This window comes from Macrobrachium nipponense, chromosome 44, assembly GCF_015104395.2.
Source record: "Macrobrachium nipponense isolate FS-2020 chromosome 44, ASM1510439v2, whole genome shotgun sequence".
NCBI classification, from domain to species: domain Eukaryota; kingdom Metazoa; phylum Arthropoda; class Malacostraca; order Decapoda; family Palaemonidae; genus Macrobrachium; species Macrobrachium nipponense.
The window spans coordinates 52,157,705-52,173,596 of NC_087221.1; the positions used below are offsets into that span (position 1 = coordinate 52,157,705).

The 15,892-nt window shown below is 37.6% G+C and overlaps 1 protein-coding gene across 1 annotated transcript in view; it reads left to right on the forward strand.

The window, feature by feature from the left end:
- Positions 1-7,110: 7,110 nt before the first annotated feature.
- The window catches only part of LOC135204372 (uncharacterized), a 106,351-nt gene continuing 97,569 nt past the window's right edge, over positions 7,111-15,892 (forward strand). Inside the window, 1 exon segment of the mRNA XM_064234596.1 lies at positions 7,111-7,491. The gene's annotated coding sequence lies outside the window, so the exon portion shown is untranslated.

Here is a 15,892-nt window from a genome sequence, read left to right on the forward strand (position 1 = left end):
TTTTGTATATTATTTTCCTTTCTAGTTTATAAGTTAAACATTGATACCAAGCATTATTTCTAATTGTGACCATTAATATTTACACAAAATTATTTAGTGGTTCATAAGTTAATAATGAGTATTAGTTAAGTAACTACATTTTGTAATAATACCATTTCCAATATTGAAACTCATTATTCAGTGCCTTTTTTGACACTGATAGATCATTTGAGGTAGCCGAAATATTAAATCTGGTTAGCCTACCTTCTTGTTTAAGAAAAATAGATGTGATCGTAGTTCCCAACTGTGCTTGACTTACGAGCCTTGGTTTTTACTAAAGGCTAGTAATACTTCCTTAGTAGTATTTTATAATCAAACAAAATGTTTTTTGTGATTCTGACAGTTACCAAGTCTGGGTTCTTTTCAAGTGTTAAAGGATGTACATTCATGCAGATCTACTCCCAACAGGTATTACTGATTTTAATAATGTACCAACTAACAGTAGCCTATATGGTACATCACCTGTACCTGGTGCTTGGAAAAAGACCAGGTATTCAAAGGTATGAAAGTGTAGCAATATATAATATGGATTCCTTGCCAAGAAGGAGGACCTTTTTAAAGGAAAAATCCCTTTTTCTGATAAAGTAACTCAGTATTTCATACAAAGTATTATGCGATAGTCCTATTTTTCCTACACCTACAACCTAGCACAAACAAACCCCTCTTTACATGGGCTGAGAATAATTTTAGTTGCTCATTAAAAAGGCAGACTCTCACTCCTTTTTAAGTTGCATGGCATCAAAAAGGCAAGCTTTACATACTTCGTTAAATTTCTTTGAAATGTTTCCTTCAAAGAAGTCTTCGAGTGTATGGTGTGGTTATTAGAGGAAGCGTTCCTGAACCAGTGAAGCACAATAATTCTGCTGCCAGACCAGACATATTTAGACAAGTCACTGTAAAACCACAAGGAAAAATATATTTATAGGTTTTTGTGTTTCCTCTTCTTTATTTGCTACACCCTAATAGGAATCCAGAATCAAGAAAATGGTCGATAACTTGTGACTTTACTTTGGATAAAAAATTCTTGAAACGCTATTGTCACGAGTGCTGGTCATGCTGAGATATAGTTGGGGAAGGGCAATAATCCCATAGCCAGACCCATCACAGTTAGGCAAATCATTTTCAAGCCACAAAGAATAATACATACTGGTGTACTGGTTTCTGTGTTGTATCCTATTCTTTATTGCCAACCCTATGGGTATTGTGACTAGACTTCTGACCAATAAATTGATCTGGGTTGTCAGGATTTATCTTTTAGGAGCTAAGCCATTTTATCACCTGTCAATTTCTTTTGTAAGCTCCTTTGAGGACGAACAGTGGCTACACTATCAAAGAACAGGTTTTGACATAAGATAAACTTATATTTGGTAGCTGCTGTGACTCCTAAAACCCACCCATTTTCCCTGACGAAATAGCATGGAACTGGGTGGTACATTCCTCTTGCACAGACCTAGCATGTAATGAGGAAGATGGGTGACATATGTTGTCAAATATATGCGAGTGGGACACAGAGAGTCAAGGTAGTTGCTGTAGGAAAGGAGATAGAGTCCTCCTGTCCCGAATCCTTTATATTCTATCACTGCCAACAAGCACTATTCTGGCTGAAACCAACTACTAAGAGAGTCCTCTGCAATTGGTTGGTCTGTCTGAAGGAGCCCTGGAGAGAATGTTAAAATCTAATTTAAGCTTCTGAGAACTGCACTTACTCTCAGATGTATATTATACTGAGTAACATACTACAGTACAGCCCTGGTCTTGGACCATATCAGAACTACATAATCGGATTTCAACACAAAATTTCAAGTAAATTTTGCATCAGAGCTCAAACAAAAAACCTGAATCCAAACCGATGAACCATATGATTTTTTGTAAACAAAAGTGTTTCTGTCATTCGCTGCTAGTTGGTGGTGTTGTTTGAAGCCAGCTGAATGAGTCCCTACTGTTTTGAGCAAGTTTATGCTTGTACAGGAGTATTTCCAAAGTTTTTGTAGGTTTCTGTACTTTATTTTGATTCAATCATGGGTCCCAAGACTGGCATTGCAGACAAGCAGAAGAGGAAAAGAGTAAGAACCACAATTAAACTTGAGGAGGAGATTATTGAAAAGTATGAAATAGGTATTTGTGCGACTGATTTAGCATCTCATGTTTAATATATTTTATTCATTTACTGTAATATTAGGGTTAGTTTTTAAATGTTTTATCATTAGCACAAAGTTTTGTGCCTATCCAGTACGGTAGTACATACTGTACTTAGCCTAGCCTATGGGGCTCGGTTAACCATCGGTAATACAGCCACGTTGGACATAGGCCAGTTTTTTTTTATACAGTATACATTTAAAAATTAAAAAAGGACGTCTAATACGAAATGTTATTTAACTCTGAATTTAATTCATTGTAATTTAAGTGTAATGTTTTGTATAAAAAGGCAAGGTTAGGGTAATAACAGGTGATCAAGAGCAGATTAATCCATTTTCATTTTCAGTTATTCCTTATGGAAAAATTTTTTTCGTATCTCAACTGAATCGCATCTTAACGCTTCTTCTGGATTGGATTAGTGTCAAAGTCCGGGGTTCTACTGTATTTATTTTGCTTTTGTAATACTTATACATATATTTTTAATGCATTTTTTCTTACTCCATTATTTAAATGGAATTCCTTTCAGCTGTCATTTTTATAGCCCCTCATATCATACTTAAAACAAAAGGCATTGAACAAAATATGTCCTGATGAGCTTATCCAGGGTATAGAATATTTGTCCAACTGAATAAACTGGCAGAAATAACTGAAGCTCAATAAAATGTTCCTTTATTAAGACAAAATTAACTCATTACCAAGGAGACTTACTACAACCTAAGAATTTGAAGAATTCTACTGTTATGAGTTAACTGAATTTGGTTATGATTGGGAGAGAGAACTTCTAGAAACTTTTGATATTGGAAAGAAAATATACTGTACGTACTGTGGTTAGTTGATTTGAAAGTGAAAAGGGAGTCCTTAGGAGGTCAAATCAAACCCTCTCCTTCTGAAACAATGAAATCCAAACAGTCAAACTGCAAATGTCACAATAAAACTAGAACCCTTCGAAAATAATATCCACAATTCCTTTTCTTAAATGCATGAATTGCAGAGCCAGGTGTAAACCACTGCAAAGCTCTTACCACTTTTCATCATAATATCCATGGCAAAGTATTTGAAATAGTAATAACTGCGAAACCTTAAAGACTGAATCTTTTGTGGAGCAAACAACACTAATTCATAAGGTTGGTTTGTGTGCTAACTTATGACCCAAGTAACTGCTACGTACTAAATTTTTGTAGGAAATCCCAACAAATGACAGAATAGCCTAAGATTAAAAAAATGTTACCCAAAAAATGCTTTTTGTTGCTGAAGAATAACTAAAAAAATCTATTATAATTTTACACTCGGCTAAATAAGACATCAATGCAATCATTAAATTCATTCTATTTTCAATTGCAATAGTTAAAGTTCTCTGTTAAAATACAATTTATAAATAATTGAAAAATATCCTACTCTACTGTTGAAGGTCAGTAGCAATAAAATTCAATGTGTGCAGCAAATGTCTGAGTAACAAGAAAAAAGTGATGGGTGGTGATAGGCAGGACTGCTTTATTCACCGATGTGTATTGGTTTACATATTTATTCCACTTTGCTTAAAAGATGTAAAGTGATAGGAAAATTAAGAACAGAATTGAAGATGCAGAAAAGTAAGCATCATTGTAAGTTTAACAACTGTCCCTTTCAGAATAAAATCATTAAATACTGAATACTCGCATCAAAGGCTGATTTTTCCACAACTTGGCACTGGATACAATTTTCTTGTCATTTCCTTTTTATCAATCACCAATAATCTAATCCACACAGAAGGTCCAAATGAGCTTCTGTTTAAAATATACGAATAAACACGTACAAGTACACATACACCTCTAAACGAATTCTATAACTCAACTTTTCTCAGACTGACTTGACGTGAATGGAATTTCTAACCTTTCCCTATCCTTAGTATCCTTGGCCCTGACCTTGAAAACCTCATATCATTTCCTAGTGAAGACAGCCAAGATGATGACACTCCCAAACTCTTCACCAACTCAAAACTTGCAAAACCACACGAATCTGACACCTGCTCCGACCTATCTCCCACCTGGCTTCTGGGTTAGGCAGTTCGGCCATGACATGCATAACAATTAGGATGACTCCATTCTCGGTGTTGGTGATTATTGGAGGGGGATTAAATGAATGATTCTCCAGTTTTGGTAGCTGTAATCAAACGTATCACTATGGTTATAGTCCTACATAAAAGGAAAATTACCCCCTTATTTTTGTTTGTATGGTTTTTTACATTGCAGGGAACTAGGGGTCATTCAGCAACGGGACCAACGGCTTTACTTGACTTCCAAACCACGTCGAGAGTGCACTTCTATCACCAGAATTACACATCTCTCACCCCTCAGTGGAATGACTGAGAATCAAACTCGCACCCAATGAGGTGGCGACGCCAACACCTTACCGACCACGCCACTGAGGCGCATTACCCCGTTATGAACACTATGAGTTGGGTTGCAGTAGAAGATGATAATGATATGGCACAAAGGAACTTTGGCATTATACTATTTTAAAGCAACATTTTTTATCTTTTTCTGTCATTCAATGATCCTATATATTAATCACTCGACCAGCTGTTTTAACTCGTGCTATTCAACAGACGCTGTGATTTCCATTAGGCCCACTAACATTACTGGTAGTATTATTTCGCAAAGTTTACCATAAATTATGTGCCCGATGATATTCTGCATGTTTCTCATAACCTACTCAAGACTTTCCTCAAAGTTTTATGACGAAATGCTTCCGTCATGTAAAGAACAAAATAATTCCCTTAAAAATAGGTTCACGTCTATTCCAACAGAAAAGTGCATTTTTTAAAAGAATCATTTTGGACATTGCCCTTTGAAATATGTCAAGCACCCTGAAACTTCACAACAGGGTCTGTTCTTTCCCTCTGACCGTGGGGAGAGAGAGAGAGAATGTCAACTCCTCTCTCATTTCCTTCCTTTATTACTTGTTCTTTGGAGAAGCAAAATGCAGACTTATTTGTACGCGCACAGGCATGTAAATATTCATGTATTTACAAACGAATATTAAAAAAGGCACGTTGATAACTTTGGTAAATGTTACTGGTAAAAGGAAAGTCTAATCTTACATAAAAAAAGGAAAGGAAAAAAAAAATTTTTTTATAGCATAAACCATGAGAAAATCCATACGCAATGGCAAATGAAGTAAATGTTTACTTTTGCGCAAGCTGATTAAAGTAAAATAAAATGTGTATATATTCAAATAAAATTGGTTGTCAGAAAAATGGCAAAAGATAATGAGATATTTAATTATATGGACGGGGATGGGCTTACGCAAAACATTCGTTTGATTGCAAACTCCATAAATTCTATGAGAGAGAGAGAGGTTGTGAAATTATATCAATATTAACCAGGTGATCTAATGATTAATCTTACCTACGAGAGTTTTCTCTGCGGCGAGAGAGAGAGAGACGTCACGAATCTACGGACTTCTATTGCCCCTTTTAAGTATCCTCTGCAACGCTCGTAAAGCTCTCTTCTTCTGAGGGCATCATCATCATTTATAATAAAAAGGTAATAATGTCTCTTTTTACCGCTTCGCCCGGAGTAATATTCGTTCAATGTCTGGGGCTAAAACAGCGATTTTGTTGAAAAGCCCGGTCTTAACGATATTTCATCTTTTACAGAATGCAATTTCGACTTAAACACGACTTAACGGAATTTTTTTTTTAAATAATATAATGGACAGTATATGGTAATCCACATAAGGTGTTTATGGAATGAACGGGGTGCAATTTGGAGGATAGAACGAAGCACACCATTCATTCTATGCTTGATGTGCAATCAACCTTCTAGGGTCTCGTAAATCCTTGTATACTTTACTCTTTTATAGTCACACCAGGCGTCGCGCGCAGCAAAAAAAAAAAAAAAAAAAAAAAAAAAGTAGATGGTGATATGAAAGACACATTCTCATTAGTTTACCATTAAGTCAAGGAGCACAGAAATATGAAGTCCTGTTTTATTAAGGAATTGAGGTTTCCATTTTATGAGGGAACAACTACTATAAAAAATTCACGCAGGCGACATTCATTATCTCTCAAGCAAATTAGCGACACACTGCTTTGTTCCAGTTATATTAATTAAATTACCACCTGAACTCCATAAATAGCATTTCAAGACCCATTATCTCTTGTGTGACTTAAACCTATTTCCAATGAAAAAATGACAGGGAAGAAAACCCCAAATCATTTCTCCTTGACAGAAGACGAAGTTTTTCGTTATCTTTCCCCGAAAAGAAGAAAGGAAACTGACGAAGAAAAATGAGTTAATCTTATCGGGAGATTTTCTATAAATCGTTATTTTATTTCAATGAGAGCGTGAGAAGAGCCGGTTAAGCAAGGCGGGTGTCAGGGTGCGATGACTTCAGGCTGCACGATAACCATCCGTCGCGTTCGATAGCTCGTGCTATCGTGGAAGTCCTACAAGAACTAAAGGACGGTCATCACGTTTCTAACGGGTATTTAAATATTTCTTTTAATATATTTTTGTGGGAACTAAGTCGTTCACATGAGTCCTAGCACTTCAATATCCTTTATTCAACAGCGAAGTCCTAAAATTAAATAAACAGTGAAGGACACTCAACAGAAAGTCTGTACTTCAAACATGCAAGATGCTAATAAATAATTAGATAATTCGACAAACAGCAAATCTGAATGGTGTTTTGGCGTTACTCTAAAAAATAAACCGCTGTTTTCACTTCATAGACAACTACATTGTGAAAAAGGACGTGTATTTCGATAAAATCATACATAAGACTTGCATATTTTAATGACAAATTACCAAAAGGAAACTAAACAACGACGAGCCTAATTTCAGTAAGACAACTTGAAAGCTGTGTACGATAACGGGTAGCAAAATACCCCTCCAACCAACCAGATCGCGTGTCTGCTACTGTCAGCTCACTGCTGATTCTGCTAAACCGAAGACCAGTGTCCCAGTGGTCCTTGGAGAGTGAAGGGGACGCCGCTCCTCCTCTAAGTCCGCCTCCACACGCGCTCCCTCTCACTTTCAAATTGTTGACCTCTTTTTAGTTTCGGGCTGAATTCGAAAACGAACTGGACGTCTACCGAACCAAGAGCCCCCGCCGTACGGTTTCGTCTATCTCGTCATTGATTTAAGGGTGTGTGCGTGGCCATGCGACTGATTTTCAGGCAACCATAGGCGGTGTTGTCGGAGGACTTTCAATTATCAACGCAAACGAGAACGGTTGAGAGTGAGAGAGAGAGAGAGAGTGAGAAAAAGTGTTCTTAAAGGGCATGCATCCAACCTCTCCCTTTCAAACGGCCACGAAAACAACAACTAGCAGGTTAGTTATGAATGAACGCTTTAGTGTACAAAATTTGACTTCGCTCTTGACTCGGTCTCGAGCACAAAGCAGATCTCTGTTTCTTATACTTTGCTGTTCGCTGCTGGGAGAGCTGGCGCATTGCAAACACGTGGGTGCATTTACGTCGCTCCCTTGACGGTCGTTTTCGAAGTCGCCTTAAGAGAACACCAGTATTACGTTACTGGAATTAAACTTTCACTCAAGATTCTGAATTGATGAAATCATTTAAGGATTATGACCACTGTTATGTAAATTACGAGCAGAATTCTGCACGTTATTAGAATCATTATGAACCTACGAACACGTTAGATTAATTACACACACACACACACACACACACACACACACACACCACACACACACACACCACACACACACACACACACACATATATATATAATTATTTATATATATATATTATATATATATATATCTATATATATATTATATGTGTGTGCGCAAAATAAGTTCGATTGATGCGTATTTAAAACTTAAAAGAACACAATGTAAAAAAAAAATTTTCGATTAATACGTATGTAAACACTTATAAAGAACAAAATGTAAAAATTCATATAAACAAAGTTTCTATACATCAAAATCTACTTTCTTCGTGTGAACTACGCTGGAACTACAGCACGCCGCTTGATAAAGAAGGACGTTGTAAATTCGAATCCACTAAAAATTAATAATAATAATAATAATAAAAGTACGTTTCTGTTTTGTAACAAGTTTTCAAAATCGTAACAAAGGTTAGACTACAAACGGAATACAAAACAGTTAAACAATAATATTGTGATGACGCATTTTTGAAACAACTAAATTATTCACATTATCACGAAGTCAAAGGCAAAACCCTCTTTAAAAAGCACGTTCTCATCCTTATCTTTCCTAAGGGATGAAGTTTTTCCACGGTTTCACGATTACTTCAGCGTAGCTTGTACTTATCATGCCATTAAAATGTGTTTTTTTTTCAGTAGTATAAGTAATCATTAACATTTATGGATCATCTCAGGATAGCGAACCCACTATTTTTCAAGACAATATCATACCACTTTGATATTATATATATATATATATATCTATATATATATATATATATATATCATATATTATTAAGTGTGTGTGTGTGTGTGTGTGTGTATATATATTATATATATATATGTGTGTGTGTAATATATATATGTGTGTGTGTATATATATATATATATATATATATATATCATATATATATATATATATATATATATATATATATATATATATAAATCAAAGACGTATAATATTGTCTTGAAAAATAGTGGGATCGCTACTGTTGAAATGATCTAAATTTATTTTGTCAGTAGTTGAAGTCACTATTAAGTTTTGATGACGAGAGGGACTGCAAATAAAAATCTACCATCTAGAAAAAACAAGACAGCACAAGGGCATAATTTTATCCTTCATAAAGAGTAATAGATGAACTAATTAGCACTGAGTACCCAAGGGTGATTTTTATATTAGCTCGCAAACCATTTTTGATGTCATCGTTACGAAACTGGAAACTCGTGTCTAAACAGACGGAGTAACATCAAACCACAATGGTTTTGAGTTGTGCGAAAATTAGAAACCTAGGCGATGCAGTATTTATAAATGGTTCTCAATAAATGAATATTGGTAGATACCATGACGAATTATACATTACTCTGTAGATAATAGCCTTTGGAATAAACACTGCATCTAGTTATAGTGGCCAGAATACAGTTGTTTTTGCAGGCCTTCAGCCTCGTATTGCATGCGAGCGCTCTTATGAATAAGAAGCAACAGACTTCATTTGCATACAAAACGCCGCTTTCATAAACGGGAGGGAGACGTCCCGCAGGTGCATCAAACATCTCATTCTAAATTAACATAAATGTTCCCGGTTTCCTTCCACTCAATTCATTCCATTTTGGTTAGATATCCCACCGTCTCGGTGCTGAAACTCTTTGGACTTGGACTTCAACGGGGCGATACGATTAGCTATTTCAGTGCTATCATCCCCTATGGATATAGAAAAACAAGTGATCCACTGGCATCATTTGTACATTTTACGTATCTAACACACCGGGAATTAAAGAGGAGGTTTGTTGCAGTAAATGAAATAAAAAATACTAAATAATAATCAGTGTTTGTGATTTAATCACAGACGCCATGAGCTCAGTAGAACAATGAACGAAACATGAGGTGATACCGACTGGTTGTCAATCTTTTTGCCAATGACATACTTCTTGGCCTTATCTAAGAGCCTCACAAGATGAAACGAGACCATGAGGGAAGAGATAAGATGGTAGGTCCCCATCACAAGGGAAGCTATTCCTCCGCCTCTTGAAAGGGGGAAGGTTATTATATTAATCAGGTTTGCAACAGAATAAGTAACTCGACATCCAACCGTGCCCTCCAAGGATTACTAGCTTCCTAACCCTTTTAAAGTTTGATGGTTATACACACTGAATCTCTTTACCTTCAACGTAAGCATCCCAAAAGACGAACGACAAAATGCAATGATGAGTTTTGAGCTTATTGGGAAAAGGCCATTGGTGGACCGTGTCAGCATTTATTGCTGCTTTGGTGGAGTGGCGCAGAGCGAAATGACCAAGGTGTGCTTAATACGGTTGCGGCGACAGACAGCTGCGTTTTATTGCTACTTTTATTAACTTTGTGCAGAGGACTGCACATTATGCATATATGCAATGCTGTCATACTCTTCTATTGCACTGCGGCTTAATCAACTTCTAAAAACGCCGAGTGGAAATTTTACGTAAGAAAATACGCAAATGATAAACACGTACAGATGTACTCGTAGGTACGCTCACAAACACGCGCGAGAAAAAGGGTGCACGAAAGAATGTTGACGCATGCACGCATGATCGTGATTTTCGTCTTGGAGTCACAAGTTTACAGCCTGGAACAGAACCAAATATCCCATTCAGATACTTTTCGGCAAATTGAGATTGGCAAGAAACGTTTATGACCCACATTTCTGCCTGAAGAGGGAGTTGGCGGATGGCCAACAAATACCGTGATTTCATCGAAGGACAAAAACCCGGGATAAAAATACTCTTATACTCGAAGGTCTGCGGATGGCCAACGCTCTCTGTAAATCTATGTCAGGTCTCTTAAGAGCTCCGAGAGATCACAATCGAAGGGGAGACAGTTTGTGTGAAATGATTCGGGTCTTTTACAACATCTTAAAATCATATGCTGCATTCAACACTTCGCTACTTTGTCCTTGGTTTCAATTCTCGACCACTCTTTCTTTTCCATCTCACCCCAACTATATTCGGAATCTTACGCTGCTCTTAGCTGCAGAGAGCTGAGCATGATCTCTGGAATGAAAAAAGGAGGTTGGGAAGAGAGGGGCGGACGGCGGAAGGGTTGATGTTAGGGGAGACACGACCCAGGTAACGTAAATGGCTGGAAAAAAAAAATCCTTGTAAAATTTAATGCTTGGAGAAAATGTAGTAAATTCTAACCGAGCAAAACTTTGGTCAAATTTCAAAAAGGGGTAACACCCCCCAAAACATATTATACTTCAAAAAAATATTTTCCTAATTTTCCCAGAAACATTCTTTTCACGAGAAACGTTTCCATGTATGGGTCATTTCTGTCCCTTTTCCCTCTGAGGGCTATTTCCTGCTGTCCTCCAGGACAAGAGCTGAATTTAATCCTTAGTCTTGACAGTTTCCAAGTTATACCAGGTATGAGTAACTTCTGATCCATGTGCAAGAGACCTCTATGCTTTCTGGAACTGAAAGTGTAGACAATACTTTCGTGAATAACTTGACTTGAACCAGTCTCTTTCTATACAATGACACACATCGATCGTGGAAAATAAAATAAACTTTGTCGTTGTTTTTCCACTCGACCTAAAGGTTCTGCCACTCAAATATCTGCTCCTGGGTGTTATGTTGTTTCTTCAGCAAAGAAAATCTGGAATTACCTCAGGGTCACTTCACTGGGTCGGTTCTCTTACACGTGAACATGTAGAACAAAAAGTTTAGCAGAATTTTCGAAATTATGCTATAAGGTCGTAGACTTGAATCAGAATGTGTTGTGTGATGCTATGTTATCCAATTTTTAAAAAAATGTCATACGCAGTTGAAGTACGCATATTGTATTGATCGTTACTTCAAATCGCTTTATAGAATTTTGTAATAACGAAATATTTATGCAAGAGACGCACGAACTGTATGGGTTTTTTGTTTTCCAGCAACTGTTCAAAACAAAATACAACGTATTCATTTGTTGACCCCCTTCGGCGATTCGGTACTCTGCAAGCAACGCAGCAGACGTGAAGTTTCAGTCACCGACCTACACAAAGTTGAAGACAGAACAGTACCCCGAGCCAATCGAACGGCCAACTGTAGTACCTTTCTTTGATTAGCCGCCACATGGGAATGAAAGGTTTATCGCATTAGAACTGATTCCCCTACGATAAGGGGGTTTGTTCGAAACAAACTTTTAAACTCCATCCGGTTTCGGAGTTTCACCCGCGGAGAATTTGATAGAAAAAGGAGTTAGTACTTCCTAGGTCTATAGACCTTGAGTACTATAACACAGGTGAGGTAGGTTATTAGGTTAGGGGCCCATTTAGATGGAACGTGCGTACGAAACCCTCGCGCACTTTTAGAGGTAACGTTGAAAGTTTCGTTGTTTATTCCGTGAAAAAGCGCGTACTTTTTTTTAAAGATAGACAACGTTTGACGATATCCAGGTTAAAATTCAAATCATCACGGGTCCCGAATGGCAAAAAGGGCTCGGCCAGCAAAAAGGGGCGGGAGAGGGTGATCTTTACACCGGGATAACTTTTTTCCTTCCTTCAGTAACTCCATTTGCAGAGCATACCTGGGATTTGGATCCCTCCAGCCTAGTAAAACGGACACGCACGGACTCACGCACAGACACACGCACACTGCGGATGCGGGAGGGCGGGAGAAAGATCAATAGGTTCCCCCCCGTACCTCAGGTTCCCTACCCCCATCCCCCCTTCCCCCACCAGGATCCGTTTCCTCCCGTGCGACTCCTACCTAGAACCCGAGTTTCTCTCCTTTTTCTTTCTCCTCGCCCATCTTCTTGTCACCCATCTTCTTCCCACCCAACTCCTTGTCACCCATCGTCTTGCAAACCATTTTGTCGTCGAAGACCTTTTTCTCACAGACCTCGCCCACTTTCCCGTGACCTATTGTGTCGCCGACCTCCCACCCATGTTCCCACCCACCCTTCTTGTCTCCCATCTGCACGACTGCCCAGTCACATTACGTCAGGTGGCATGGAATGAACAAGAGGAGTATTTGACCTGGCTAAGGCTTTTTATGACCTTGCTTTAAACTCCTCTGCGGTCTCGTAATTGCGCGTCATAAATACAAAAAAATCAACAATCTGGAATGTAACTTGAAGACGAGTCTCTCTCTCTCTCTATGGCAAGTTGAGTGAGGCACGGTAAACGAGTAGTTTCCTCAAATCAAAGCCCCTATCATTTATTACTGCATTACTATGGTAACCGAATACTGTATACTTATTGCATATGAACTGCAGGGAGAAAGAGAAAACAATGAACGGAAAGCAAGGGCATACATTTTCTCTCCTTTTTCGACATGCCACACCGAGGCACCGGATTGCTAGCCTCGGAATGCTAGCCAAATCGGATAGCTCAGCTGCCAAATAATTTTGAAAACCTGCCCAATGAATAGATTCTCAGACAGAAATTAATATCGCACTCTTCCGAAAGCCAGTTTTTTTTTACGGGACTGGGTAAATTTGCTAGATGTACACTTACCAGTTGGTGTACGCGTACTATCACGCTTCGACATATCAGAAACCGAGCTTGACGACCGAGTATTCTAAAGATTTGATAGACCTCCAGCTCTCCTCGCCACATCCTGGCAATTGCTGGTTTGGTGTAGTGTTCGTCTCTTCTGTTCCTGAGTCTGAACTCTTGAAATCATTCATGAATCTGAAGTTTTTTTTGTGTGCGGCTTTACCTCTGGATGCTTACAAACTCGAATGAAATGATATATTCACCGTTTCTGGCTATGATCTTTACCGGCATTTGAGTGAAGATTACGTTTTGAACCCCCTTTTTTCAGTGAGATTGTTGGAAATCATCTTAGTTTCGCTCGCACAAGCAAATCCCTGCTTGGGGAAGGAACCCCCCGACACAAACCTATCAGTTGATGTGGAATACCTCAGACTAGGAAGCCTATCTACTTCTGCTTTTTTTAAAAACTGCTCTCTTACGAAACTTTTATTGAAATACTTATGTAATTTCGTTTACTTTCACATTAATTTCCGGGAGATTTGTAGAAAAACTAAATGTCAATCCTACAATTTACTGGCAGTCTAGCTTAAACATAGACAAACAGAATTTGGGATTTCATTTTTGGAATATTTAAACACTGCTGCGATGAGAGCAGTTTTTTAAAAAGTTGTGAATGGTCACCCCTCTTTAAAAGATGGTTTATAAGTATATATATATATATATATATTATATATATATATATATATATATATATATATATATATATATATATATATATATTCAGTTGTATTCCACATACGAAAATGAAAATTGTATGTCTCAGAAAATGCCCAACAATTTCGTCCTCAATGTACCTCTTCTTGGAGCGTTCTACTACCTCTTCGGGACCCAATAAGACCGCTGTCACTCACACCAGATCCCGAAAGTTCGCCAGAAGTGGCAGTAGAGCTCACTTCAGCGTATAGGGCAATGGCATATGGCACTTATTGGCAATCAAGTCGCGAATCGAAGCGCTTAGCGGACTCTTATTGCTAAATTCTCCTTCACTGGGGACCTGCGGAGTAATGAACGTGTTTTGCCGCTGGATAATTATCTCGCGTCTCATGCCCACAAGTTTTGTTGGAAGTTTCTAACTTGAGTAAATATATGTCGTTGCACACATACCGATAAAAATTAGGGCAATATGAGTCTGTAGAGACGGAAAGCCCGACATTAGGGCAAAAAGAGAACACAATGGGCGCTGGGCAGGGCCAAGGCAATTTCATTCTGTACCCTTTACATGCGCCTAATAGTGAGACAGACGTCCCTACCCCAAAAGATTATGATATTTAATTATAATAATAAAGGGGAAGAAGAAGACCCCTACCGTGTGAGCATCGGTGGAGGCTACACAAAATATCAGATTAAATTTTGGGTACATACGGCATTTATGATAACTCTCTCTCTCTCTCTCTCTCTCTCTCTCTCTCTACTCTCTTCTCTCTCTATATATATATATATATTATATATATATATATATATATATATATATATATATATATATATATATATATATATATATATATATATAGTATATATATATTGCTATGGAACAGAAAGGAAAAATATACTACAAAGAATGCACCTTAATAAAGAACAAGTCTCCAGAATTAACTAAAAAAACTAACTCGACAGTAAAGACAAATATTTAAAATAACAACAAGAAGTAACCACCACAGCTCCAAACTTTTGTTTGGTGCTGGAAACGCGACTGAACCAGTTTCCACTGAACAATCAAAATGCTAATCCTAACTCCTGTTTGGAACAACCGGAAGTGTATACTTGGCAGTATGCTAAAACACAAAAGGCCTTTTGTCCTGACTGCAAACATTTCTTTTAATATATTACGAAAAGTACAGCTCCGACGGAAATTCTCATTACGTTATATACAAGCCTTTTAGAGAAAACGTTCTCAAATTCAGAGCATTTGCAAAAACATATATTAATAAGCATCTCTTCGAATGGGTCCTTGTAGTAAATATGAACATACAATTATATACTTTTTCCTTTTATTTCTCAACCTGCTGAATCAAGCCGATGTTGATTTTATTTCGTATAGCAAGATGAGTTTTATATAAACGAAGATTATGGTAACGAATGCAGAGCAGACATCACAGTTCGTCGAATTAGGTTAAAATTTTGCTATCTCGAGACAATTAGATTTACTCTGAATTCTCATAAGCAGTTTTACAGCAAACATTACTGTGAATTCGATTGATGTCTACTAATATGCAAAACTATTCAAAATAATTCTATAATAACACAAATAACATTCACGAACATGACATTTTTTTGTCATATAAAACGCAACAGAATAGAGGCGGGAAATGCTTAGATAAAAAAAGACTGTATCCTTTGAAGGGAAGTATTTCGCTGCGCAATGTGATGCTCGTTTACGCGGACAAACGTATTTCTCTACAGAGGCAAGTCACAGAACACCGACTATATGGTAAATGATACACAACTGTGCAATCCCCTGGGTGCCATGCATTAACAGTTAACCATTTCGAAAAATTCTCGCGTTAGAATTTTACAACAGGGAATTTAATGCAGCGGAACTCTGAA